Source organism: Corapipo altera, unplaced genomic scaffold (assembly GCF_003945725.1).
Source record: "Corapipo altera isolate COAL_440 unplaced genomic scaffold, ASM394572v1 1, whole genome shotgun sequence".
Classification (NCBI taxonomy): Eukaryota; Metazoa; Chordata; class Aves; order Passeriformes; family Pipridae; genus Corapipo; species Corapipo altera.
Window position 1 is genome coordinate 181,791 of NW_020884873.1, and position 27,169 is coordinate 208,959.

Here is a 27,169-nt window from a genome sequence, read left to right on the forward strand (position 1 = left end):
AAGTGGGCATGCCTTTCAGGAAAAGAGGTCCCTTAGGGCAGAGTTCCCTTACCGTATGTTCGCCTGCAGAAAAAGTGTATACAAGTCACACTTTCCAAAGCAATGCAGAAGAGCTCTTTTTTTTACTTTTCTACTAGTGAGTGAAGGTGCTGTGAAATCTCTGCTCTTTGGGGGGCACTGTGTACTAATAGCTATGCTTAGTTTTGTAGTGGAAAAGTTCAGGTGTTGTTTCCTTTGGAATATGGACCATTATATTGTTTGTCTTGCTTTTAGCAAGGTAAAGTCACTCTGCCCCTAATTTGTTCTTTCTTGTTTTGGGTAAAAATATCTTTTTCCAGCAGGTTTGTAGGTGCCATTTTAGTTTTGATTTTTCTATTTTAGTATATAAATGCACTTTACATATATTTAGCTCTCTAAATCAAGAGAAATTAAATACTTCATGTAGCAGAAATGGGTAGATACGCCACATCAAAATGGATGGCATCAAAGCATAATTATATACCTGATTTTTGATTTTTTTAACCCAAGAGGAGAGAGTGCTGCTCATGGAAACACTTGACTAAACCCAGCTATGTGTGCTAGGTAAGTCTCTCATCCTCGTAGCAGCGGGGGGCTTTTTTTCCTAATACAGTCATGCAAGGTGAAAATTTCTGCCCTGCATTTCTTGCTTGGCTTTCATGGATTAATGAATGGTATGCTTTTTTGATTCCTGTACCTTAAACAGGATCCACTGTTTCTTCATTTATTGCTTTTGCTAGCACCCAGAAGAATCATAATACCTTTCAGGTAGAAAGATAACATAGCCCTTGCCATTCATGGGGGGATTTGAGGCACTTGAAGTGAGAGGCTTGGTGCCCTGGGTGCAGCTCTTCTGGGTTTGCTGAAAATTTGTGATGTTGAAAGCTCACTGGGGGGGCTCTGTCTCTTCCACTGAATATACATGAGTCCTAGGGAGACTGAGGGGAGCATCTGTGTTAAGAAAGATGTGCATTCTTCTTGGTATTTACATTCTAGCCCTTGTTACTGTGTCTAAGCAGCACTAGGTTTTTTGATTTTTTCAGCTGACTGACATTGTACTGCACACAGCCCTGCATTTGAAGACATGCTCATATTTCTCTACTCTCTTTTGTGGTAGCTTTTACACCCTCTTTGAGTGCACTGGTGGCTTTGAAGTCTTATGGGTTGCGCTGTTTCAGGCCAAAAGGCCTGAAGCAGCATGTGTAAAATTTTCCTAAAACGTTACCTCTGCCTGTCTAACATACAAGCAGCTTTTTCTGTGCCCAGGAGGTAATCATAAGGATGATCAAATCTCATGGTGTGTGGGCTTCTCCCTCATGCCCTTGGAAGCAATCCCCCAGACAGACGTGCCAGCTGGGTGGCTCGCTCACAAATCTAAGCTTACTCACCTTCATGTCAGATGGCCACAGCTGTGAGCACCACCATCTGAGCTGTAGCCTCTGTATATAAGATGAGGCTAATTTCAGATGAGCTGTGGAAATGGCCTAGCCATAGCATCATTTAGAAATCATCTGCTGGGTCGGGGAAAACCCACACTGTGCTCTCTTTATGTTGTGAGGAGGTATGAGAAAATGTGCAGAGCCAAACCATGATCTTCTGCTCTGGCCTGGAGCAAGAGAGGAGGTATGAGCCAGTCCAGAGTGCATGGCACATTTCCTGCCCTCTGCACTGGGACAAAAAAAGCAAATTCTGCTTGAAAAGTTACCCCTACCTATTGCCCTGTGTTTGACAGAGGGTAGGCAGCATAAGTTATGCTGGTGTCCCATCTCCTCAGCTGCTGACTTGTCTCTGCCTGTGCTTCTTATCCAACCCAGTTCCTAGGGTAATTGTGTCCTCTGGGGGCTAGTGGAGGTTTAGTCCTTCCTTCCTCACCTTTGATCATGATATTCCACTTGGCATTGGAGGGACTGAACGTGAAGAACAATGCAGTTGTGCCTGGTATTTCAGGGATGCTTAGAGATATTCAACATATGTTGAATATTCCAATATGCAGTGAGGAGGAGGAAAATTTTGTGTAATACTACCAGGGAAAGGAGCCCTATCTCTCTTCTCAAGGTCTTTTGATACCTCCTTTAGCTCCCTAGAGGGTTTACTGGGTAGGACCAAGGCTCTACCCCAGCCACGTGACCCTCCAGGGTTATATATTGTCACTGGAAGTGCTAAAACTCCCTTCCCTCCTCGTCCTGCTCAAAGACAAAGAATGACAGACTTTTATTTACAATGAACTGTTGCACTGCATAAGTGTGGAGAGAGCTGTGAAGGGAACTCAGACCTGCTGGATAAAAGCACTGCTGATTGGGTCTGAGGGCATTTGCTGGAGGGAGAGCTGTGTTCAGATGAAGCTGTGATTGCAGACTAAGTGGATGCTGACCCTTGGTGCTGGCAGGGTTATAACCTTTTGTGTCTCTGACCTATGCCAGCGCTCCAGCATGTTGTACCTTTGTTACTGGCACCAGGATAGCAAATAAAGACTGCTTTCTTGTCATTAGGGCTGAGTGACACATCATCATTACCCTGGAGCAGCAGGAATCCTACCTCTTTGTGTCAGTCTCTGTACTAGGGAATAGGGTTGGTTATTCCTAGTGCAGTCCTCACTACTGTGATTCTCCTAAGTAGAGCTTTGGTCTCCCAACCTAAACATGGAGCATCTGTGCCAGCTGCAGGACAGAAGCTCCTTTCTAAAGATTTCTATCTTTATGCCATGAGCACTAGAACAGTTTTGACCCACTGTTAGCTGTGGAGGCAACTAAAAGAATTAGATTTTGGGGATGAAAGGCAAGAACCAAATTAGTTTGGTACAGACAGAAAGAATGGCCTTCCATGTGGTGTATTTGATGCTTTGCTGTATTGTGGGAATGTGCAGGGGTGGGGTGGTTCAGAATGTGTTTCTGAAATGGCAGCTGAAGACATTGCAGTGACAGTGGTGGCAGACAGTTCTACTCAGTAATGATCAAGGTACACCAAGTCAAATAAAGGGAAGAAAAATAATTTTAGGAAGCTCAGTAATAAAAATAATAAAAATGGCTTCATTTTGAAAGGCAAAATATTATCCCTCCCCAAATACTCCAAAGACCTTTTTTTCACGTGGGGACCATAGCTCTGCCATCACAGCTGCTTTGGGAAGAAGGTAGTCAGGGGCCTGGACTAGCAATAACCCAAGTGGCCCCTTTGGCCAGCACTGCCTGCTGAGTCTTGAGGGCTTTGCAGTGCCGAAATGCAAGTTCCTCAGAGTGGCTGTATGCAGCAACCAGACCTACCTCCAGGGGATGATTTATAGCGTACTTTCTAGACCACAGACTTACCTCATCTTTAGATTGTAAATTTTGTAGGAAAAGTTGATAAACTTGCAAGAGCCACAGTCTCGACAGAGATTTCCAGGAACTTCTAACATGATTCTTCTGAGGGAGTGACTGCAGGCTTAGGGTCTCCAAGAATGTACTAAGAGCCCAACACATATAAGCACTTTGACTTCTATTGTGAGCAGTCCTGCCCTTGCCCCAAATTATTGAGCTCAAGATCTCAGCAAGGAGCACTTCGAGGGCTCTTACTTACCATTAAAGGCTATTGATATCAAAATTGTACTTGGTTTGCATATAATATTCTTTCTATGTCTTATATGTGCAATCATAAACCGGGAGTTGGGTTATTCAACTGCCAAAAGGGTTTGTAGCTTTGTGCTGTGACAAAGGGTCTCTGATTGCTAAAGCAAAGGGGATAGGAAAGCGTGGCCAGAGTTGCAGCCCTGGGGATGAGGGCAAGGACTACCATGATAGTTCCCTAAATTCTTACAACTGTGGAATTAAGCATGTTATAGCTATGTGTTTACAGCAGACATATTTACACCTATGTATTTAGAGGTGGCTCCTAGGCATAGGATGCAAAGTGGTACCCATCAGAATTTAACTCTGCATTTTTCGTAGCTCATGTTTCCAGTAATATCTCCCAGGAAACTATGGTATCTGTGACAGTTTGTTGGCTTTGAAGTTTCAAGTAATGGAATTCAAAAGTTTCTCTAAGTGAAATTCAGCTTAGCAAGACGGATGCAAACGTTACTTTTCACGACATCATTTCCCCAAAGCAAGATTGCTGGGGTTTTTTTTGGTGGAATTTTAATGGAAAATTGACTTGGAACACGGAGTTTGGGTTGATTTGACAAGGGAATATCAAACTCATGGTACGTGTCTTTAAAGAGTGAAAAAAAAAAAAAAAAGGCCAGAAAACCACAACAACTCCCAGTTGCTTTCAGCTTTAGGTGGTGTATCCTTCCTAGCTCCCTGTTGCAGCAGACTCTGAGATTGCAGGGGTTGATGTCCATGCTGGAATGAGAACCTGAGGGTACTTCTTCAGTTTTCTTTTCTAGCATCCCTTAATTGCACTTCCTCCTTAGCCTGGATTCTTCAGTGTTTTACATCCTGAAAATCTAGGGGATGGTAAGGTCCAGTGGAGATTTGTAATTCCTTCCTACATAATGTCACTACCTCTTTTTATTTGGTCATGCATACATAAAGGGTAATAATTTCTGTAGTTAGTGGAATGACTGAGAACAAGGATTTTGTTCTCTCTGGTCTAGCAAATCCTGCAAAACCTGTAGGCATTACTTCTAATATTTTAAACCATCGTAGCCACATCATGGGAGGTGTCTGGTATTAGAAGAAGTTTCCAAAGGGTTGTTAAAATGAAGGAAAAAGTGCCTTCCAAAAACAAACACCACTTTAAACAAACACACTTCATCTAATAAAGCTGCAAAATTTAAAATTGCACTAGTATAATTATGATTTCTTTCTGTAAATGTGCATAGATTTGTCTCTCTTTGATTTTTTTCACACTATAAAGATGAATTTACTGTCTATGGACTGAATCCTTCTTGCATTAGCATGACTAAATCCATGGGGCCCAGTGGCCAGAAAAAAGACCCAGAAAGTATAAAGCATTAAAATAGTTTAGCCCATTCAGTTGCAAAGTCATCTCACACACAGTTTCCCCCTAAATGGTTTTGTGTATATTATTGCCAAATATGAATCTGCAGAATATGTCCTGGTCTGGAATCTTGCCCCCTTAGAGCAGTCAGGTGTTGTCCTGCATCCTTGCTTAGTGGCTGGTATGTGTTAGGATCTGTGTACTGTGCTATTTTCCTAGGCAAAAATTTTCAAATTTATTTTCACGATTCCTTTATATACTTTGTATGTTTCCAGAGTCAGTCTTCATCTGTTTGTTCATTTTTTAAAGCTACCTACATAATTTGCAAAGTTATCCATAGTGTGCAATCACTAAAGGAAAACAGATTTAAGCTTACTTTATCAATAACATTTAAAGACAGTGAAAAGTGCTGGTCGGATTATGCAGGTGTGGGGCTATTTTCATAGTAAATGAACCAGTTTTAATGTCTAGATAAATAGCTGAATACCTATAAACTAAACTTGTGCATCCAACTAGTCCAGCTTACCAAGGATCATCATCAAAGTTTTAAATCTGTTTAAAAGTTATATTTCAGAACACAGCTCTTCTGTCTGTAGCTTCTGTTGCACTATTAGAAATGGAAAGGGGCTGTGCAGCCTGCCGACTCAGCTTTCATGTGCCCTTCCCACTGGTGTTTCTCTTTTTCTGCAGAATCAAGACTGTACAGCAGAGCGTTTCTGCTCCCTTTTACATGTGGTCCTTGTTAAAAAAAAATACAGTGAAATTTAGCTGTAGTAAAATTATTTATTTGATCTTTTTTTAAACTGGTACAAAAAGTAAATATGTTTACTGTGTCTCTTTCCATTCAGTGTATTTCCTTTTTTAAACTCCATTTGTGTTCAACAAGACAGCCTCTTTCTCCAAGATTAACATTTCTTATGATTGTTCCTGACAGAGGATTTACTTTCAGAGGCCCTGCTAAGGATAACCAAAAAAGGGCATGTAGCAAGACAGTTTTGGCAGCTTGCACGAATTTTCGAAGCTTTTTAGGTCTTGGTTTTCTGATGAGTGGCTTCCTGAGCATGCCTAGGGAATGACAGGCATCTCTGCAGGCAGGCTGAACCCACCTTGGCTTGTGCACAGTCATTGGCTGTCTATTAGAATAAATTGAGGACAATGCATACCGCTGCCTGCCAATTGTAAACATAAGGGATATGTATTCACTTAGCATTGACTTTTGGGAGGGGCCAAGGAAAAGCTGTAGTTTTATTGAATAGGGCTGTGTGTGAGGCTGCTGGTGTGTCTTTCTTGCTGCGCTCCTGCCCAAGCAGCAGTTATTCATTTCCTTCCTACTAGTTGAATACTTTTCAGCCAGAGGTAAGGACTTAACGATCCGTATTTGTTTGGGACTGAGCCGGTCTGACTGCGTTTGCGTTACAGCTACAGATTAGGCAGCATGCAAAATCTAACGGGCTGTGGGAATACTGCGAAACTGTCAGAGACTATTTCTGCTCTCCTCCTCTGTCTGTACCTCACCCCCACCCCCTTTCCAGATGTTCGTGGTGAACTAAGGGAGAGATCTCTGTGCCAGGCGGATGGAGGGGATGCCTGCTTGTCCACCCCAGCAGACCTGAATGAGGAGATGCAGGGCAGGATCTGTGCTGGTCCTGCCACTCCATTTCTGATCCTTCAGTGGGCTCGTTAGTGGAGCAATAACCTATCTATCCTTTCTTGTTTCCCCCTTTGCCCCCCCTTTTTTTTTGAAAGGAATTGCAATAAGAGTTTTTAGTTAATTAAGGTCTGCTGAATTGCTTTTAATTTTGCATCCTAATACCTGGGCTTTCAGGGCAGCCTGATTATAAAGGCAGTCTCTAGGTGTAACTGATACAGATACAGTAAAGCTCTGGTTAATGTAAGTGATCTGATACTTGCTGAATCAGATGTCCCTCGTGGCAGCCTTTCACAGAAGTATTGTTGACAACAGATGGCATCTGTTTTTGTTTTCAGCCTTCAACATGTGCAACAGCATATTGCCAGAATGTTTTTGTGAAGTTGTCTTTCCTGTTAAAAGGGGGAGAAAAATGCGCTTGGGTGAGACTGGAGCTCTTAAAAGTCTGGGTCTGCATTTGTGTCAGAGCGGCCCCGGGGAGAGCCAGGCTCCCCTTCCCAGCTCCTTTCACATGCTGGGACAGTTGGAAATCATTGTTCAAGGTTCTCTGCTGATAGCATGACATTCTGCATAGCAGGAAACTTCTCAAAGAAAGAGCTGGGAAAAGGAAGGGAGGGAGGAAGTTAACTGCAGATGAATACTTGATAGCAGCAGACATTGACCAAACTGCTAATCTCTACCCAGATCCACAGAAGTAGAAGAGATTTTTCTCATATGTCATATGCAGTTTGGAAGAATGAAAACATAACTCTTTTAAAATTACTTTTTGTGGATCATTTGCTTTCAGAGGAATATTTATTTTCAGAGTATGCAGTTTTTGTGCAATTTTGCCTGAGAAGGCTTCTCTTGCTAAAAGGCGGGCAGGAGAATAATTTGGGAAAATAACACATTCCCTCCTTGAAAACAGCTCAAAGAAAATAAGGATCCAGTTTGTTGCTAGTTTTTGGGTTGGTTTGTTTGGAGTTTTGTCTTTTGTTGTTTTGTTTGGTTGGCTGGTTTGTGGTTGTTTTTTTTGGTTGGTTTTTTTTTTTTTTTTTTGTGACAACTGTCTATTTAGTGTAATTTATCTGTTTTAGATACCATACTGTGAAAGATTTGTACTTGTGTGATTTGCCATCAAGGAACCCTGGGACCCTGCCTCCATTCTTTCTCTGTCTCATTAAGTGTAGCTGTAGTTTCTCAGTAAGCATATGCATCTGCAGCATGTCTCACATCTTTTTCTCCTGCCATTGAGACGGAATGGGATCCTAAAATGACACACACCAAAACCAATGGAATGCAATTTTGTAACATAAATTACAAATGGAGGAAAACTTTCAGTGGTCCATTTGCTTAATTAAATTGCCTTTAAGGTAAGGTAGGGCTGAACTTTTCTCAATATGTTTGAAGAAAGTATAGGTCTGCCTTTTTTAGGGAAGCTTTTTTGATAGGTGAGTATCTTAGTCAATAAAACCTGCATACCTTAATGCAGTATCTAAATCATAATGGCAGGGAAGAAATACCAGACAAGACATCTGTGAACAAGAGACTCAACTGAAATAATTTGTATTTCCTGAAAACTCTTCTTTATTGACACTTGCAATGACAAGAGGATCAATTCCACAGCCTTCATTCACGCAATTAGTCCTGGTGAAATGAATACCATCATTAATGGATTCAGGGTCTGATGCAAGGGTAGTCCTGTGTACTCTAAATACACTTTGACACTGAGTGACATAAGCATGTATTAGAAGAATAAGGGATTTTCCGCAATTGCTACTTCATATACTCACAGCATTATTCTGACATGGAGCAGCCTGAGAAAGGGGTAATTTCCCTCGTGCTTTTATTTCTTGTCCAACATCGATACACATAATGCAACAGTGACACTGAAAGCTAGGTTATTTGAAAGGAAAGGGAGGCATGTAAGTTCCTCTGGCTGTCATTAGAGGGAAAATTGAAGTGCATTAAGATGGTTTCTTATTCTTCAGTGTCATTCATGGGGCCACATGTGACATACCAGTCAGCATCTCAGTCCCATATAAGTTTAGGGCACAGTGCTACTTGTTCCAGGTGGTGAGACTAGAAAGATAGAGCAAGGCCTGTGGGATGTCCTTCCTTCAGGACAAATAGAATATGAATGCCCTGGGACTGTTTAAAATACTCTGATTTCTCAGTAGTTGCTTACATGAGACCTATTCTGTGGGCTGCTTGAATTTTTGAATTTTAATTTGTATTAAAGATCCATGGAGTTGTTAACTCCTGTCTGCCAAGGATACAACTTGGTACATTTGATCACTGTGTGTGAACAAAGAAGGACAGGAAACCATATATACCTGAGAGGGCTAAGAGAGGAGCATTAACTGTCCGTCTGCAGGGCTTGTCTGGACTCTCCTGGGTATGGGAGAAAGCACCCAAAAAGGCAGCAGGGTAGAATGAGAAATGCAGCCCTGTGAATCTTTTGTTGCCTTTGAGAGGAGATTCATAGGGAGTTTGCAGGATTGGGCTCCAGGTGTACAAAGCCTGAGGCACGCAGGCCTGTGACGGCAAAGAGTGGGAGTCTGCCTTCAAAGGAAGCTTTCATTCTTTAAAAATTGCCTCCTCATAGTAACTACCCCCTGGCACCTTCTAACAAGGAAGCTGCTGCCTTACTAGAGCCTTCAGAAATATGCATGTGCAGGGGATGGTTTGATGTTTTTGTTTATAGCTTCTGAGTGGTTAAATGGATGAAAACAGGTTTGGGGGGCAACTGTACCAAGTTACCTACGTATGTATAGGTACTTTTTGGGGTGCTGATTCTTCTTGGGAAGATGTAGCTGGTCCATGCCTCCAAGCTGCTTATCAAGGATTTGGTTAAGGCTGAAATTTGACCTAGAGACATGTGAAGATCAGATTAGATCTGACCAATCTGGATGAAACACTGAGGTCGTGGGACAGCTGAATTATGTAACTTTCTTCCTTTTTTTCTTTTTTTCTTTCCTGATGCCTTGGTACACTTCAACTAGTCCAGCAGGGAAGGATGCTCAATACTCAGTCATTTGGGGTCACTCTCAGTCCTGAGGGAGCTTGCTCCTACTTTTCTTGAAACAGATTTGATCAACCAAAAGGGTTAGAGAATGTAACACTGTTACGTAGCTGCTAGCCCTGGTGTGTTAGCTGTGTGGTTTCCATCCTGCATTAAGAAAGTGTTGCATTTCATGTGTTTTTCCTTTGGAACTGTGCTTAATGCTTACAAATGATGTGGGACTTGCAGCCTGACTGCTGAGCAGATATCAGTATTGGCACTGTGGTCCAGTGTGGTCCCTACTGTGTCCCTCTCCCAGAGCATCCTCAGCTGCTCTTGCAAGGAAATGCTGCTTTCCAGTCTTTCTCACTTGCGAACCTCTCGGCTGCTGCTTTGTTGTGCAGAAACTGTTGTGTATCCAGTGACAGCAGTGCCCAGACTCACTGGGCTCCCCAGCAGTGAGGCAGGTAGGCTCTGAGCTGGGTCACCCCTCCACCAGTGGTCAGTATCTCAGTTTAATGAGACTGAAGTGTTTTGCTAAGGATGATGAGTTATGAGGAAGACCAAACCCCTCCCTCTAAGCAATTGTAAATCCAAAATTAAGAGGCTCCAATTGAGGAAGTATGGAGAAAGGAAAAATAACAGCCCTTTATTAAAGGATGTATGTGTATTAGCAGAACAACAAAAGAACACAAAAACAACTAAACAATAATCCTACACCCAAAGTCCTCTTGAAAAAGGAAACAGTTCAGTACTTTCCACCTTTTGGCGCAATTCTAACCACGATCAGCAAGAGGCACTGTTGGGCTCTGGTGGTCTCCACGTGAGGCCCTGGTGTGCAGGAGAAGCCAAAAATTGAGATCTACCCCCCTCCCCCCGAGAAGGGGAAGGGGAAAAGGGGAAAAAAGGGGGCTCTTACCACGAAACTCACGCTGTCTGCGGCTGGCTGTGGCCGGGTTTTCCTGCTGTCGTCGATGGGCACAAGCTGCTGCCAAGACGGGAGCGGAGGAGGGGGAGGACGATCTCCTCCCCACAAAGTTCCTCTGCAGGTGGGTCAAGCCTCTCTGATGAAGTCCGAGTAGGTCTGGGCTGGGGGCAGAACAGGGCACAGGAAAACGAAGGCAAACCGGGGCCAGAAAACAGTCAGATGACCAGGCTGAAAACAAAGCGACCTCTGAGCCTTTCCACCCACACCCCTCCCTGCGTCAGGGCAGAAGTGAAGTCCCTCCCATGTCTGAGGAGAGAAAAAAACCTCATCACCCCTTCCCACAGTCTTCGGAGGGCCATCAGCTTGGAATGTGGATCTGCTGGTTAGTTCTTTCGTGTGGATCAATTACCCAACACAAACCACCCTCCCCCATTCAGCATCTTTCTTTTACAGGGATACATGGGAAAGAAAAAAGTAGAATTCCTCCTTGTTTTGTTTTTTTTTTTAGAACAAATAAACCTATGACAGTCAGGAACAACTACTGCAAGTTTATGCCTCTTTCCCCCTTCCTGCCCCTTTTGTCTGCCCTTTAAGAGGGAAAAACTCTGTCCATGAAGCAGAGGGGCACCTCCTAATCAGAAAATCTTACCTATGGAAGTGTTTATGGGTTCAAGCTAGGAAGAAGTGCTTAAGGAGACTGTCCTGCTGGCTTGCACTGAGGGCAGGACCAAACAACTGAGGAAGCAGGGGAAAGAGAGAAAGGGGAAAAGCAGCTGTATCTTAAGCCACTAGAGTAATTTTTCCTTTGAATTTTTTTCTGTGGTCTTAAATACCTGGTGAGTCACTTCATCACCATCTGTCTGTTTCTCTATCTCCAAATAAAGGATAATCTGTACCTTTCTGTATTTAGTCCATTGGGTTGCTGGGGCTTAGTTCATTAGTGTTCATAAAGAACTTCTAATACCAAAATGCCAAGTTTAAGCACTGGCTAAAACCTTATTTTTGACTGATCTCCCAGCACGAACTCAGACTTTTTTTTCTTGGTTTGTTCACACAGATATGTATTCTACTAGAAAGTAACTTCTAGATTAAGGGTATAAAACTGCTGAAGCCCAGTGAATGAGGTGGAAGATGTGGACCAGGCTCAGTAGTGACAGCGTGCTGATGTGTCTGGAGGGAACTTCTTGGGTGCTTGCAGATTGCTTGCTGCACCTGAAACAATCTTCCTGTGAAGTTGTCATGCATGTTCCAAAACTGAGTGAAGACAGCTTTTGCATACAGATCCACCATAGTGTCATAAGCTTGGAAGCAAAACTAACAAGGAAGCTGCTGAACCTTATCTGCTTGTTCAGTCTCATGTCCAAGAAAGCATTTGAAATCGTAACCCCTGGGGCCAGGCCAGGCTGCACTGGGGAAAACATTAGGGAAAGATTTCAGGCGATGGAAACAACATTACATGTTTTCACACTCTCTTTTATAGAGAATACAAATAAAGAGCATTCCCCTTGAGATTCGCTGTGGAGGGTGTGAAGCAAAGTGGAACCCACCCATTTGCACACTTTCTGGTTTATGTCCTTAGATGGCAAAAAAAAAAAAATCTTTGGAATTTATCTTATAGAATAGCTTATAGAATAGATAAATAGATTTGTGGAGATAAAGTTTTGCTATAAATGTGCTGGTTTGGGATGTATTCAGAAGGGCAACCCTGAAGGTCAACAAATATAAAAGGGGGGGTGGTGTTCTGCTAAAGGCAGGAAGACAATGTCATTGCACATGGATGTGTATGTGACCTTCCCAATCTTCCTTCAAGTATGTGGAAATCTAAGGAGCATGGGAATCACTGTGTCAATTCTAAAATTTAAATGACTTGAGGTGAGGGAGAGCTAGCATTGATGATTCATTAAATGGCTGAGGGAGCCTGAACCTATGACAGCTATGTAAATAAAGGTCCTGAGATTTTGGCAGCTTGTTTTATGTCTTTGTCTGAAGTAACTGATTTTGGCTAGGGAGAAGCAGCTCAGGGTTGGATGAACCCTCATCAAGGGAGTGCAGGAGCAGCAGTTCTTGGGCTCCTTCAGAAGTAAAAGTCGGAGGATCCTGCCCCTTGGATTCCAGTCATCTTCAGAGTGATCTCTTCCCCAGTGAAGGAGTCTGTGATCAGGCCATTGTTTTTTTCTTATTTGCAAGGCTTTGATGTTCTCTGCTGCCTTTCTGACTGCCACAGGGCATGTTATTACCCTTTTCTCACTTCATTCTTTTTTTTGACAGTGAGCTCTCTAATGAAATGACACTCTTTCCTTGCTTTTTTTTTTGGTTGTTTTTTTTTTTTTGGGGGGGTGGGTGGTGGTTTGGTTTGGTTTTGTTTTTCTGAGCCACAGTCATCACTCTGATAAAATCTTTCATTCCAGAGGCAAAGGTACTATCTTTTATAATTCCTCAATGTTCCAGAGGACCTAGCACTGGACAGCCTGGATCACCACTAATACAAGCCGTTGTCCTGAGGACAATTTTGCCTCAGTCTTCTGGGTTCAGTAGGCAGAGAGAGTAGGCTGAGGACTTTGTGTTTGCATCTTCCTAATGACTGTGTTATAACCTGCTTTCTCTCAGCAATTTCAAAAACCATTAAGCTGGGGAAAATTTGGCTTTGCTGCCGCCCAGTTAAAACTCATAGGTTTGGAAAAAAAATTCCTGGAGCTTGGCTACAATGTGTGGAAATTAGGAGTAGGTTGAGTTCACTCTGAAACCTGGAGAAGTGTTTGGTCAGCTCAGATTTACCTGCAAAGCTTAACTTGCTGGTGCTGCAGGATGCCTCCAGTCAACATTGTTCATGGGTGGCTTTGGGGTGCTGCACCCCTGGGTAGGCAGAGAGGAGAGAGCTTGCTGCTTTTTTTGGCTTTGGGAACAGCATATCCCCATGGCAGAGCCACACCCCTGCCATGAAAATGAGGAGTTTAATTCGGATGTCTGATAAGCCACAGCTGCTGCTTTGCCACTTCAAAGAGAACTTGTACTATAAAGATTGAAGTGTAGCATTTTAATTGCTGTAAATATGAACAAGAGTGTTCAGGCAATCCAGATGATATGGAGCCAAACATTTCTGTGGCTAATGTATATTACATTGGCAAAAGCAGGCCAGCTGAGAATTTCCCTACCACCATGCCAGTAATTTAAAACACCAGTTGTCTCTCTTCTGCTACGTTGATGAAAATGAGGGAGAAGATGTGACCTGGGCATCAGTTGGTCTGAATTTGAACTTGATTTCAGTATCAGTATGGTGATGTAAACAGTATTGTGAGAGGTTTTTTAAAAAGTATAGATTGGATCTAATCTCAGTTACCTTAGGAACTGGAAATCTGTTTGATTTCCTTGAGTTACTCAGAATTCTCTGTAAGCTGCTTGCTGTCGAGAAGCTGACCCTGTTTGTTTGGCTTTCTGCACATCCCCTAAAGGACAACGACAGCAGGAAATCGGGTCAAAATCCCAGAAACAAACATTCACTGGAAAATAGTATTTCATGCAAGAAAGGGCACTGCAAACTCAGAAAGCCAGTAAAATTCCATTGCTTGTTTGCTCCCTGGTGATTAAAAGGCCCTGCCATATATGGGAAAGATCTGAGCTCCATTCACTCCAATGACAATAGTAAGTGGCTTATTCACTGGACACAGTATGCAGTCAAGGAGCAATGCATTATGACAGTAAAAGACAATGCATTATGACAACTTTGCTTGTAGTTTGCTTGCAGTTTGCTCTGCTGCATGTTATTGAAAGCTCTGTGACTAGTTTTTTTCTTGTTCCTTTATTTAGATCCCTGTAAACTACAGCCAGTTTGGTTTGCCATTTAACCCTCCTCCATAAAACCAGACACGCCAGTCTATTTCCTCTCCTTCCCCCTATCAACACAAACAAATAAAAAACATTTCTCTAGCAGTATACATAGATGTAGCTCCTTGGTCTTCAGTGCATCTAACATGCATTTATATGACTGAATGGATTAGAGGACAAAACCTTATTCTCACTAGGTATAAAGCACTAACTTTAACAAAAGCAATGACTAAACATGAGTGTTTCAGAATCAGGGATGGGACCATAGGAGTGAAGTGAGTAAGAAGCGTGTGCATATAAATAGGGATGAGTTTTGGGGGGGAAGAGGAAGGAAGCAGCGTGCTTTGGATGGGATTTGCAGAAGGGATCTCTCCTCCACACAGCTCTCAGGGATTTTCTCTCCGCCACATCAGTTTCTAGATAGTGAAGCCCTACACAGATGACATAGGGACACGAAGTCATTGAAGCTCAGTTGTGTTTACATTCTTGCTTTTCAGTTTATTTTATTTAGGGATCAGTACTCTCTACCGTCAAAATCACGGGGATAAAGTATTGGTCAAGTTGGATTTTATTTCACAAGGAAAGAGACAGTTAAGTGCAACAATGGAGCTACACAAGGTTTTCTGCTTGATGGAGATTTTCTGGAGATTTTCTTGTTTGTGTTACGTTGAGTACCTTAGAAATATGATATTTTTGCCATATTGGTAAATTTAGAGATTGTCTGGGATCCCCTGCATAACTTTGCTGAAAACCCACATCTTTGTGGCCAGAAGGGCTGATTGATCAGTTGGGTCTCCCAGATTACATGCCTTATTGGACACCATGCTCGTGTTTGAGGCCACATTTAAAATGGGTGTTACAGTCAGACACAGGACAGGTTGGCTGGATTTGAAGCCAGTCTTCTGCTCCTCCAAATGCTTTTCATGTCTGGCTGGCAGTTCTTCTGAGGAGATGTCATTTGACCATTGTCATGAAGTCATGCTATGACACACCCACTGAGGAATCCCAACATGGCCAAAAGAAGCACTGTTAGATTGTGACTGTTGGGTCATGTAATAGTAACACATGAATAGTTCCATTTTCCAGACCTTAAAAGAATCAAGGATAGCCAATTTGGAGATCAAAATAACTACCTATCTAATCTCATTCGCATTTTTTCATTCAGGATTTGGGTTGTGAGAAACCATGGCAGTGTTGGATCAAGGGTTGGACTTAATGATCTCAGAGGTCTTTTCCATCCCCATCGGTTCTATGATTCTATGAAACTCTGTTTCATAGAATTCTATGGTATTTGGAGCTCCTGAAAAAGGTTCTTGAATAGTAAGCACATTGAATGCAATATGTATTATTGTACGTTCAAAAATGCCTTTTATTTCTTCTATTTTTACTCTGTTCATGAGCCTAAATGGAAGATGGGAGACTGCTGTGTTTTTCTTTTACCTCTTAAAAGAAGGAAGGGTAGATGATGCATGCTCTGGAGCAATTTTTCCCCTGCATTTTCCCTCCTCTGACTGATTTATGACCAAGTAAGTTTGTGCAATCTCGTTTTGGCTACTTGTACAGAAGCATTGCAAGGGTTCATGGTGTTTAACTCTGATGCTCTACACTGTTCCCAGTTGGCACTTCCCCTTCCCTTTGTTGTGGTCCTTCAGTAAAGGTTGTCAAAATCATCAGTCTCCTTCCCTATTGTGAACTGCCTTAAAGCTTCAGTCCATTGTCCAAGAAAGGATTTCCATGATCTGTAAAGGCATTTATTGCTTCAACTGTCAAACCAAAAAGCTAGTTTGTCGTTCTTGGGCCGTTTACTATAACAACCCAGCTGCTTTTTCAAAATAGGCGGTTTGTTGTTTTTTTTTTCTACCCTCTCTGAGTAGATGTGAGCTCCTTTCTTGGAGCTAATAGATAGTAGACTTAATATTAACAAGAGGGGAGGTAGTAATGATGTATTTGCCTTCTGTGTCACAGTATCTGATAAAGATCATCTATCTTAGTAAAAAATGAAAGGAATTTACTGTATGTATGGGAAATATGTTTCGTTATAAATGAACAGATTGGAAGTGGAGACAGACTATGAATTTGACTTATATGACAAAATACAGTTATATGGTTCTGAAGGTCAGGAGACTGGTGCAATGAACTAGAAAAAACCCTTATAATCTGAGCACGTCACTTCTGTCTCTCCTGTGACCCTTCCAGACAATGGAAAGTCACTGATGGAAAGGCTGTTGGCATGAGCAGGCATAGCTGTTTTCACTGATCCTGGTTCAATGCCTACAGGTCACCAAGGCTGAATTTAAATATTTACGTTCGAAGTTTTTCCCCAATTTAGAATTAAATACCAGAAACTGCAGGCATGAAAAAAACCCATACCCAACACCAACCTCTTCCCACAAAACCAAAAAGGAGAACTGTAAAAGACATATTTATCTTGTCCCTATCCTCTAGGCAGTACAGGATGATTCCCAAATTATATTCACACATGGTTTGTCCATAAGTGCCTCTGTTTATTAACAAAATACAGTAGTTTTTCAGGGAATATTGGGATAGTTTGCTGCACTTTCTAGTTTTTAGCAAGGGGAAATAGCTGTCTTTCTAAAATGTGTTTCTTGGCCCATGGATTTTGCTTATGTGAATTTAAGCAAAGAAATCCCTAATGAATGGAAACTTGTTGAAGAGTTAACAGCAGCTGTTTTTATTATGGACCATGGCTCTGACATGATCTCACACAGGTTTAAGACAAGTGTTACTTCACTCACTTCAATGGAACTGCTTTTCATTTGCGAGGGAGTAAATGAGGCCAGAATCAGACAGAGACCTAGGGAGACTCTCTGGGAGAGGGTTTTAGTCTGGGAAATATGCTTTACATAATATAAAATATATGGGTATATCTACACATCGCAGTAAATGTGTCAGACCACCTGAGAGAAAGGAGCCAAATTCTGCTTTGAATAGCACCTGTGTAAATGGACTGTAGGGATAATGTGCCAGGGAGGACCAAAGAAGTATCTGATTTTCTTTCTGAGTGCAACAGTGAATTTCTTTCTTACTAGATTGCTCATGTTTCCTTGATGGTTAGGAAATTTGACAAAATAAGACTTTTCTGCAGGGAGCTTCATGTTTTTTGCTCCTTAATTTCAACCATATCAAAAGAGAAGTTATGTTGATTATTGTAAGACCAGTTCAGACAGAAGCACCACATATAGTTGCTCTGCCTTGAAACTAGCAAAAGAAGCAGTGAAATAAGAATTATGTATTTCCCAGGTCAAACCTCTCATCAGAATTGTATAATATTACGTCTTCCTTCAAGCTCAACCTTCAGCTCAGCTAAATCATGCAAATTTGGAGTAAGGTGGCTGTGCTCTAATGAAAGGGTAGCTTTGGTCTCAAAGAGGCAGAAGAGCTTTAAAACTTCTTGAAATCCAGTAGAAGTGTTATTTAAGAAGGATGTTTGGGTACTACAACAATCTGCAGCTGCGAGATGGGGTTTGCCGTTTTTCTGGATATGAGGAAACTCAGTTGAAGATGTGACAGGTATTGATTAAGAGTAAATGAAGGCCACAGAGAGAGAGTTTTGTTGTCTTGTGTTTTTTTACTCCTTATGTTTTGGTATTTCTGCTTGCTGCTCTCCTGTACAGCAGCACCTGAGGTACAGGCACATCTAGAACCAGAACCTCTTAAGTGTGAGCTTTGAAATGTTGTTTTAGGCTTAGAGTTTAACACAGCTCCCTTGATTTTAGCAGAATTTCCCACCAGTAGAGCCACTGGTCTCAGATGCTTTTTGCTTTAATCAGTCTTTGAAACAGTGATGTTTACAGGTGTGTGGTGTAAAGTTTCATTGTCGTGTGGTTTGCAGCACAATTTTGTGCAGTCCCAGTGTTGGAGGGAAACCATTTTAAGACTGTGGAGTTCAGTAGTGTTAACTTCAATTTTTATTTTCCTTGAGGACTTGAAGGAAAGCAGAATCATGGTACTTAAGCTTGAACTGTGGAGTAAAATTGAGAGGGAGAAGGCAATAAAGTATGGGGAATGTTTTAAATGGCCCTATCCTCTTATTTAAAGTGAGCTCTTAGAGAGTGGGGTTACAAGTCTCTTCTCAGCCTATTACAGGTTCCTTACTCTTCAGTGTCCCAGACAAAGGTAATTATACTGTCCACAGAAAAAGCAAAGCAGAAGGTAGTGTCCCTGTGGTTCAGAGAACTGCTAATTATTCCCAATGGTGTTGCAGAAATGTGTTCTTACATAAATGATCTGAGATCACCAACTTGTTTCACACAGGATGCTGTTCTGCCATCATACAAAATGACTTCTGTCAACTGCAGTGATTTATCAGATTCACTGTAGTGAGCCAGGAGTAGCGAGCCTACTGCTCAGAGGATTTGAGATGAGATTTTTAGTCCTCTCTGGATCTTCCTCCTGAGGAAATGAAATGCTGCCAAGAGAGAGAAATTCCAATGGGAGAGTTCTTGTTTGAATACACAACAGAAAAGTTTTACTTCTGCTTGCTTCCAGCATGCTTCTGTCCTAAAAGACACCCCCTATTTCTATCTTAATACTCTCTTTGGCTGAACAGTGTTTGCTGAATTCAACCTGAACTGTGTATGCTAATAACATTGTGCATGTTGTAGGTCACTTTACTGAGACAAAAATGGCCAAGGTCATGTGTAAAATAAGTGAGAGAGGTAGGGACAGAGATCAAGACTTCTGTTTCCTACAGCAAGACACACAGGTCTGAGCCATGCTGTCATCCCAGGGCGTAATATTCAAAGGTCTACTACTTACTTATCTTTCTTTCACATAACTCTGGGACTACCATATTAACCACAAAGGAAGAGATAAATAAGCAAGGCAATTTTTACCAGTGAAGAAGGATTAAAATCCTAGAGCAGTTTAAAAATATTTAGAGGAGTTAGAGGAGAAAAAACAACCCAAGCTATTGAATGTGGGATTATCAGCTGAGCAGTTTTCCAAGGGAAAAAGACCGAAATAAATGTTGTCTGGTGACTTGGATGTCAAGAGATATGATGCCTTTTAGTATATGCTGAATTTCCCCTTTGCTATTTAGTTAAGTGCAAGGCTATTATGGGGTGTTATGGTATTCTGTCCAAAGCACCTGGCCACCCTTGACCAGCTTTATTTTTGATCAGTGAAAGCATAGGGTAAGTGATGCTGTTCTAGATTTCTGCTGCTGGATACTTTCTGCTGCCTTACATCCATGGGGTTGTGTTAGTACCACACTTATTGTATTGAGCTGCTTTTAAGAAACTTTATTCATAATTTACTGAAGGTATTCTCAGCAAACGGGCAATAAATCCCCTAGGCAGTTTGTCTGTCATGGTGGTTTCAGAAAGCAGAGGTGGCACAAAGTTCTTTCGTGCTAGGCCGAGTGCCCCCTCACCAAATTTGCAGATGACACCAAGCTGAGTGATGTGGCTGACACACCTGAAGGGGGGGATGTCATCCAGAAGGGACCTGGAAAGCTCAAAAAGTGGGCCCATGGGAATCTCATGAGGTTTAACAAGACTGAGTGCAAGGTGCTGCACCTGGGTTGGGGGAATCCCCAGTATCAATATTGGGTGGGGGACAAACAGATTGTGAACAGCCCTGCTGGGAAGGACTTGGGGGTGCTGGTGGATGAGAGGCTGGACATGAGCTAGCACTGTGTGCTTGCAGCCCAGAAAGCAAATTGTATCCTGGGCTGCATTCAAAGCAGTGTGGGCAGCAGGTTAGGGGAGGTGATTTTTAACCCTCTGCTCTGGTGAGACCCCACCTGGAGCACTGCATCCAGCTCTGGGGTCCCCAGCACATGAAGGACATTGACTTGTTGTAGTGAGCCCAGAGGAGACCACCAAGATGATTAGAGGGATGGAGCACCTCTCCTATGAGGAAAGGATGAGAATTGGGTTTGTTCAGCGTGGAGAAAGAGAAGGCTTTGGAGTGATCTGAACTTCAGTGCAGGAATGAAAACTGTAGAAGGGAGAGATCAGACAGACGGTGTTGCATCCATTTTTGTCATGCCTGAAAGTGATGCATTAGTTGAAACGAATGTGTCAGAAATGAACAACTACAATTTTATGCTGGAACGTGTTTGTGATAGAAGAACTGGAGGGTACATGGAAACAGCTGCTTCTCATACAACTTTGATACCTCCTGCTACCCAAGGAGCATGAAAGTATATCTCTGAAATACCATAAAGACAAACTTTATGTACTGTATGTGACTTTGCATTTATACAGGTGCAATTGCTTCAGCTGAAGGACCATTTTGATGAGATGTCTCATTCGTATTTTAGACATAAATCATGTTTTGACATTTGCACAAGTGGTAGAAAACAAACACACTCCACTTGTGTTGGCATTCTTGTTACGTGCATAAAAGACGACCTATCCTCCTTACCCATATGCATTTTTTGCATGGATATAATGCCCAAGAAACACGTACCTGCCTTTAAATTTTACCCATCTGAATCCATTGTGGCTTTACCTTTCCTAGTTTGTAGTTGTGCTCACTGTTGGTAACTGAGGGGAATGGGACCTGAAATTTCATTTTGAATGTTGTTTTGCCTTCAGGCAGTTCAGTAACCTGTCTATGGCCAGAAGTACCAGATTTTGTTAGAAATGTCAGCTGTTGACATCAACTTCAAAATAATGTCATGGCTTGAGCATAAAATTATGTGGATTGAGAAAAGCTTCATTTGAAGGAGACCAAAGATTTAGACATTTAGGTAATTGCCATCAAAATGTCATAGCCTTGTTAATGTGGCAAGGAATAAGAGAAAAGGATATAAGGTACTTTGAGCTAACAGATAAGAAATATAGATCCTGTAGTACATGCTAGCTACAGTGCTTCAGTTTTTAAAATGTGTGTATGGTTTGCAGCTTTAGGTGCTGGATGCTGTCTTTGATTATAACATTGCTGAACTTTAGCTGCAACATTGAAACTTCTGATTTTCTAGTACATCAGTAAGTGAAATCTAAGCACATGTAATCTGTAAAAGTAAATGTAATTACTTTAGCAAATGTGTTACAGTTGGCCAGGTTTAACATTAAGGTACCTGTTTCTTATGGCTGACTAGTGTCAGAAGACAGGTGATGGCTTGAGCTGTGCTTTGCAGAAAGGATGGAAGAGAAAAATTATTGTCTTGCATTCTTTTGTGTATGAGTTAAACAAAGTTGCAGATCTGACCTGTGGCACTTGTTCCCGCTATTTTCATTTGTTTAAAGCATCTTGGTGAGACTAGCCTTTTTTAATTTCAAAGTGTCTGGTAAAACTGTAGCTAAGTGGTCTGCTTCAAAATTGAACACTTGATAAAATCTTTGAGAACACCTAAGGCATCTGACACCATCACTAATCTCTTTCAAAGTGGTAGCCTGCTAGAGCAGGAGATGGGACTCCTGTTGCACTTCATTTCTGGTGCTGCTTTGGTTTTGCTTTAGCAGACTTTTTGGCCTTGTTTAATTATCTATAAAACACATCTCGGATTTCTGTAGTAGCACAGAGGCAAAGGGTTGATTGCAGCAGCACTTCAGCCTTGGTTGATGATTGCTATGGTGAAAAAGATACACTCCTGAAATGCTGTAGGAGATCTCTCCCTGGTCAGATCACTGTCACAAAGCACTGCTTGCACCGATGTAGGTCTCTTCATCATTTTCCAGACTTGGGTGTCATTTCCTATTGTGGATAGGACCTTACTAATCTGCTACAAAACTATACTTATTTCCTGATCTTTTGGAAATTTCAGCAGCTACAAATCCTGTTTTTCCCAGGAATGTTGAGATTTAATTAGGGTCTACAAAGTGTTTAGAGGCTCTTTAATGAAAGGTGCCTTGGAAGTGGTAAGTGTATTGTGATATTATTAGCTAAAGTGATGCCTACTAAGAACTAGTGGCTGGATAAGGTTGTCATCAACTGCTAAGCTTTTTCTGTTCCTGTTCTTTGATCTTGCAAATTTCTAATTCCTCCTTTTCAGCATTATTAAATTCCCCTTTACAAAGAATGCATGTTGGTGAAGTGGGCCAACTAATTTTTGGGTCACCAGTCCAAACAATTGGAGCAAATTATTAGGTTTACAATTTCAGTCTTAATTTAGAGCACTGGGGTGTTTAGAATTGCTCTCTGTGAGGTTTAAAAAAATTTAGAAATAACTGTCTTGAGTAGCCAGTGTACATGACAAGACTACTAATAAACAATGAAATTACTCCGTGGATTAATTAATTACTTTTCCCCTTCTTGCCTAGAAAAACAAAGTCAGATATAAAATAGTCAAGGGTCTCGGTGCTACAGCCAGATCCAGTTGAGGTGTGACAGCTAGAGGAAGACAGGGCTCAGAGGGACTCCCTTTGTACTTCAGATCACTGCAAGAAGCAGCTGTAATCTTAGTGCTTGTACTTCTGTGGACAGATGTGTCGTTGTTCCTCGGTGTTACACTGGGAGGGGGAGGCACCATACCTGGTGTGTGGTCCATACCAAGGTATGAATGCAGGGAGTTGCAGCCAGTTTATCTCCCAGCCCTACAGTATTCCTTGAAGGGGCTTTTGGGGCAGTAACATGAGCAATACCAGTCCTTAGGGGTCCTCTCTCTCCAATTCAGAGGTGTATAAGTTGCTGCCTCTCTGCTCCATTCTTGGCTCTAGGACTGGGATGAACTTGGCCTCTGGCACATTCAAGCTGAGGTGTATGTGGCTCATCCCCCTGTGGGCTATTCTGTCCCCAGTTAAAGACACTACATGAGACCTTGCTGAGAGGTGACCTCATTCTTGTTCTCACATATTCCAGTCTTTCCAAGAGTTGTTTTTCTCCTGTGAGATGTTATTGGTAGCGTTTTGTGGCATTAGTAACAAGTTTGTATCTTGATCTTAAGCACCCTGGCTCTCATAAAATATCTGGGAAGAAAAGCTGCAGTGAAGGCCTAAACTTTGTGGATTTTTTTTGTTTTACTTCGGGTTGCCTTTTTTCTTTAAGAAGCAAAATTGTAGTTTCTGAATGACCTGCAGACATTACGTTGGCAAAATTCCTGCTTTGAATGATTCACAGGATACTTTGCATTGTGTATGTCCCGTAACACTAAGCAACTTGTAGTTGAGATTTGTTTTGTTTGCCTGCAAAAGAAAATTAATATATCATGATGGGCAATGCACAGCACATAATTCAAACTACATAAACAGCTGAGGATATTTGTGTTCTCAAGTCCTTTGAAAACCTTAAGGAATATTGGCTGCCTTTCAGAAATGGCAGAGTTAAGTCAATAAAATGCTCAGTAGAGATTGTATGTCCCCAAACATATTTTATCTTGACAAGTTATATACTGTTGAGAGCTGCAGCCGTGACTTGAAGCCAAGTTAGAAAGAGATCACTTCTGTTACAGGGCTGCATTTGGTGGGAATCTGAGGAGGGGAAGGGGGGAAATAGTGTGTGCTCTGAGAACACCAAATGCAGAAATCTTCACTAAGCTGAACTCTTGGGTTGTATAAATCATCATAACTCTACTAGCATCAGTAGGTCTTTAGTGATTTATGTCTCTTGGGCATCTGGTTTGCTTTTTATTTTACACAAAGCTGATTGATCTGGATGCATCTTTTACTAGAAGTTATACTGATTGGCAGTAGGTTGGAGTTTATGTATTAAAGTTTGTAATCAGTATTCTTTACCTTAGGGGGAAAAAAATTAAAAGATAATAAAATGGGCAAATGGGATAATGTGTAGCCTCCATGACCTGAATCAAATCCATACACTCTTTGTTTCTCTGCACTGAGGAAGCTCTTTTGAAGTTTCCTTATCAAAGAGCTTGCTTTTATACTAGTGTATGACTGGAAGCAGTAGGCTTTCTAGGGAGGAGCCTGGGTATTATGAGTTAAGTGACGTTAGAACACATACTTTATTGCCCTTTTGGTCCTCCCATTTGAAAGGAGCATGAAAAACACATTCTAATAGGAGGCAGGATAAAGTCTGACTCTCAGTGATAGCTGTTGAATGAAGCTTAATGCATCTAGTCACACTATTGCACGGTTGTAACTCTTTGGGTGTATGGAGGCAGAAAGGTGGTGTCTGTGTAGTAGCAATTTGCCTAATCTCTGCTTTACTTAGCCTGCAAATTAGTAATGTGGAAGCCTGCTCTTTTATCCCAACAAGAGGCTTAATGTAAAGGTGGTAGAATGATGCAGGGTGTTGTGTTTATTGATGGGAAGGTATTTCTTCGTCTCTTTAAGAAGGCAAAATTCACTTTGCAGGTACTATAGGAAACTTATATGCGGGCAATACAGAATGGATATTGGCTACAACAGGTTCTGTCAAGGGTAGGGAAGAATAACTTTGAAATGAGTTTGGATGGTGCTTTTTACACACTTAATTAGCAGCCGATGGAATGCTTTGGGGTGAAACTAGTGAAAGAACTACAGAGGATTTAAATTCACTTCTCAGTCATCCTATATGAGCATTGACAAGATTTTTAAGAGGGGAATTTAAAAGGGTCTGATTTTGAGAAACTGTTCTCCTGAAACCTTTGCTTGGGAGAATCTTAAGTATTGTGTAGATCTTGTAAGAAAACACAGTGGACCATTGGTAGTTGGTGACTTCTTTTGCCTGTCTGCTCAGAAGACTGACTCCTAAAAGATCCTAAGCACTCTTAAAGTAAGGAGGAGCTACAATATGAATCTTTGTCAAGCTGAGCATCTTAAAAATAGGTATGACTGTGAGTCACACAGCAGTATGCACTACCTAAAAGGGTTATGTGTAAAAGTTTGTGTTAAAAAGTTAAAAGAATTATATGTAGACTTGTAGGTTGAATTGTTTTTCCTTCATAGAAATACCTTGAGAAGATGTGTTGTTGTGTTACTACTATTAAAATAGATATTTTGGACTGTTATACTTCAACTGATTTAAAAAAAAAAAAAAAGGAAGAAAGCTTATTTTTTCCTCCTTAGATGTCCTGTCCTGGAGGCAATGAAGAGTGGCTTAAAGCTAAGGGATGCAGTTCAAAATGCAGCTCTTGACTGCAGAGTGGAGGCTGGTGTTGAGAATTAAAAACCCAAGAGGACCAGCAATTCAGCTGGCTTAGGATGGCAATAGATTTTGGTGGATTTGCAGTGTAAATGCAGCACTTGGTATTTCCCTGTATCCCTGTATTTACAGTTCTTTCACATTTTCAGTTAAAGGTATCTTATGATTTATTTGATTGGAGGAACTTGGTCTCTTTGGAAATCTGCTGGTGAGAAGGTGATTCTGTCTTATGGCCTTTCTTTGTCTGTTGACTTGAAGAATTGCTAATGTGTTGTGTGTTTTGTGTTTTTTTCCTCCCACACCATGTCTTTATGTGTTGGCCTGATAGGTTTAATTTGTGCTTAGAAGTCTTTCTTTATCCACTTAGGTACTGTCAGATAAATTATGCTGGGGAGGGTGGGGTGGTGTAGTCTGCACGTAAAGTGAGATTGACCACTGTGAAATTATTTCTCCCTTACGTAAGATGAGAAAGCAGCTCATAAGGGAAATGTATCTGAATTAAACACAGCACATATCCATTCATTACTTAAGGGGTGGATGGCATTGAAAGCTGGGGGTGAAATGATTTACAGGGAGATTTTAATGGGATACCAAGAGTAGCTTTCTCCACCCTCTCTAAACCCAGCTAGTGCTGCATGTCATGGTTCACTGTGTGCCATGAGAGATGTACCAGACAACCTTTTCTTTTTCCTTTCAGTCTTTATGTAGTGGGGGTGAAACTGGACCATGACAGAGCCATTTCACAAGGGCTGGGGCATTTGTCTTGTACCGGACTGTATTGACTTCAGATAATGCAAGATCAAATAAATTCTTAAGGTTCAACATTAGCAATTATGAAGTGTAGCAAGTTCAGTAAAGTGGAAGATACATATTTATTTTTCTTCATGAAGGGGTTCTGCATTTGGATCAGGAATTTTCACTAGCCAAAGACTTTAAGACTCTACTGAATCTTCTTTTTTTTTTTTTTCCTTCTGATGGCTCTTGATCCTGAAAAATATTTATTTGACTTAGGCAACTAAAACATATTCAAACATACCAGGAGCTTGTAATTAGATACTTATTTTTAATTGCATTCCTCACCTCTACTTGATGACTCATTTTTAGAGAGACATCTGCTAAATGGGACTACATGACCTGATATTCTGGGGACTGAATAGCACAGTGTGGTGCAGAATTGTGAAGTTAGATCCAGCTGAAGTCAGAGAAATTACCAAAGTTGTTGCTATCTAACAGCTACTCAGTGATTTAAGGCATGCTAAGCAATATATTCCAGCAATGTTTAGGAAATGCTCTTCAATTCAGTTATTAAGACACGTTCTTCCACCTGTATATAGTAATTCTAATCACTAGTAGATTATAGCTCAGGATTTAGTTTTGTCTTTAGGGAAGCATAAGGAAATTTGGATTACTTAGCCTCTGCCGTGACTTTTTCTAAACAGAGGTATTCACATTCAGAACTGTCTATCCAGTATCTTTCATCAGCACTGAATTCACTCAGTTTGTCATGCTGCAGTAACTTCTGAAACAGGCATGTTCAATGAGGGTGTTTTCAACACTGTGCTGAAAGAGTGAAACCTGTAGTGCTATTAAACAGTGACATAAACTCAGGCAGGTCCTCCAGAGAGAAAAAGAGTTTATTGTAATGCATATACTTAAACAGATGTGACTATGGTTGCATAGGCCATGACTGCCTGCTTTACTCTTGAAGCAACAAGTTTTTTGTTTTCAGAGTGCCATTTGAACTGATTTCTTTAAATGCTGAACCTTCCATTGTTGGACAAATTTTGCACTTGGTTAAAAATGTACAAATATTGTCACTGTGAACCAACTGAAGGTAATACTGTTATTCCTGAAAGCATCA

General features: G+C 41.4%; 1 protein-coding gene across 4 annotated transcripts in view; it reads left to right on the plus strand.

The window, feature by feature from the left end:
- The first annotated feature begins 6,045 nt into the window (after positions 1-6,045).
- The window catches only part of CALD1 (caldesmon 1), a 196,550-nt gene continuing 175,426 nt past the window's right edge, over positions 6,046-27,169 (plus strand). For all 4 annotated transcript variants that reach the window (XM_027659567.1, XM_027659570.1, XM_027659580.1 and 1 more), the window contains exon 1: positions 6,046-6,291. The gene's annotated coding sequence lies outside the window, so the exon portion shown is untranslated. The remainder of the gene's footprint in view (positions 6,292-27,169) is intronic.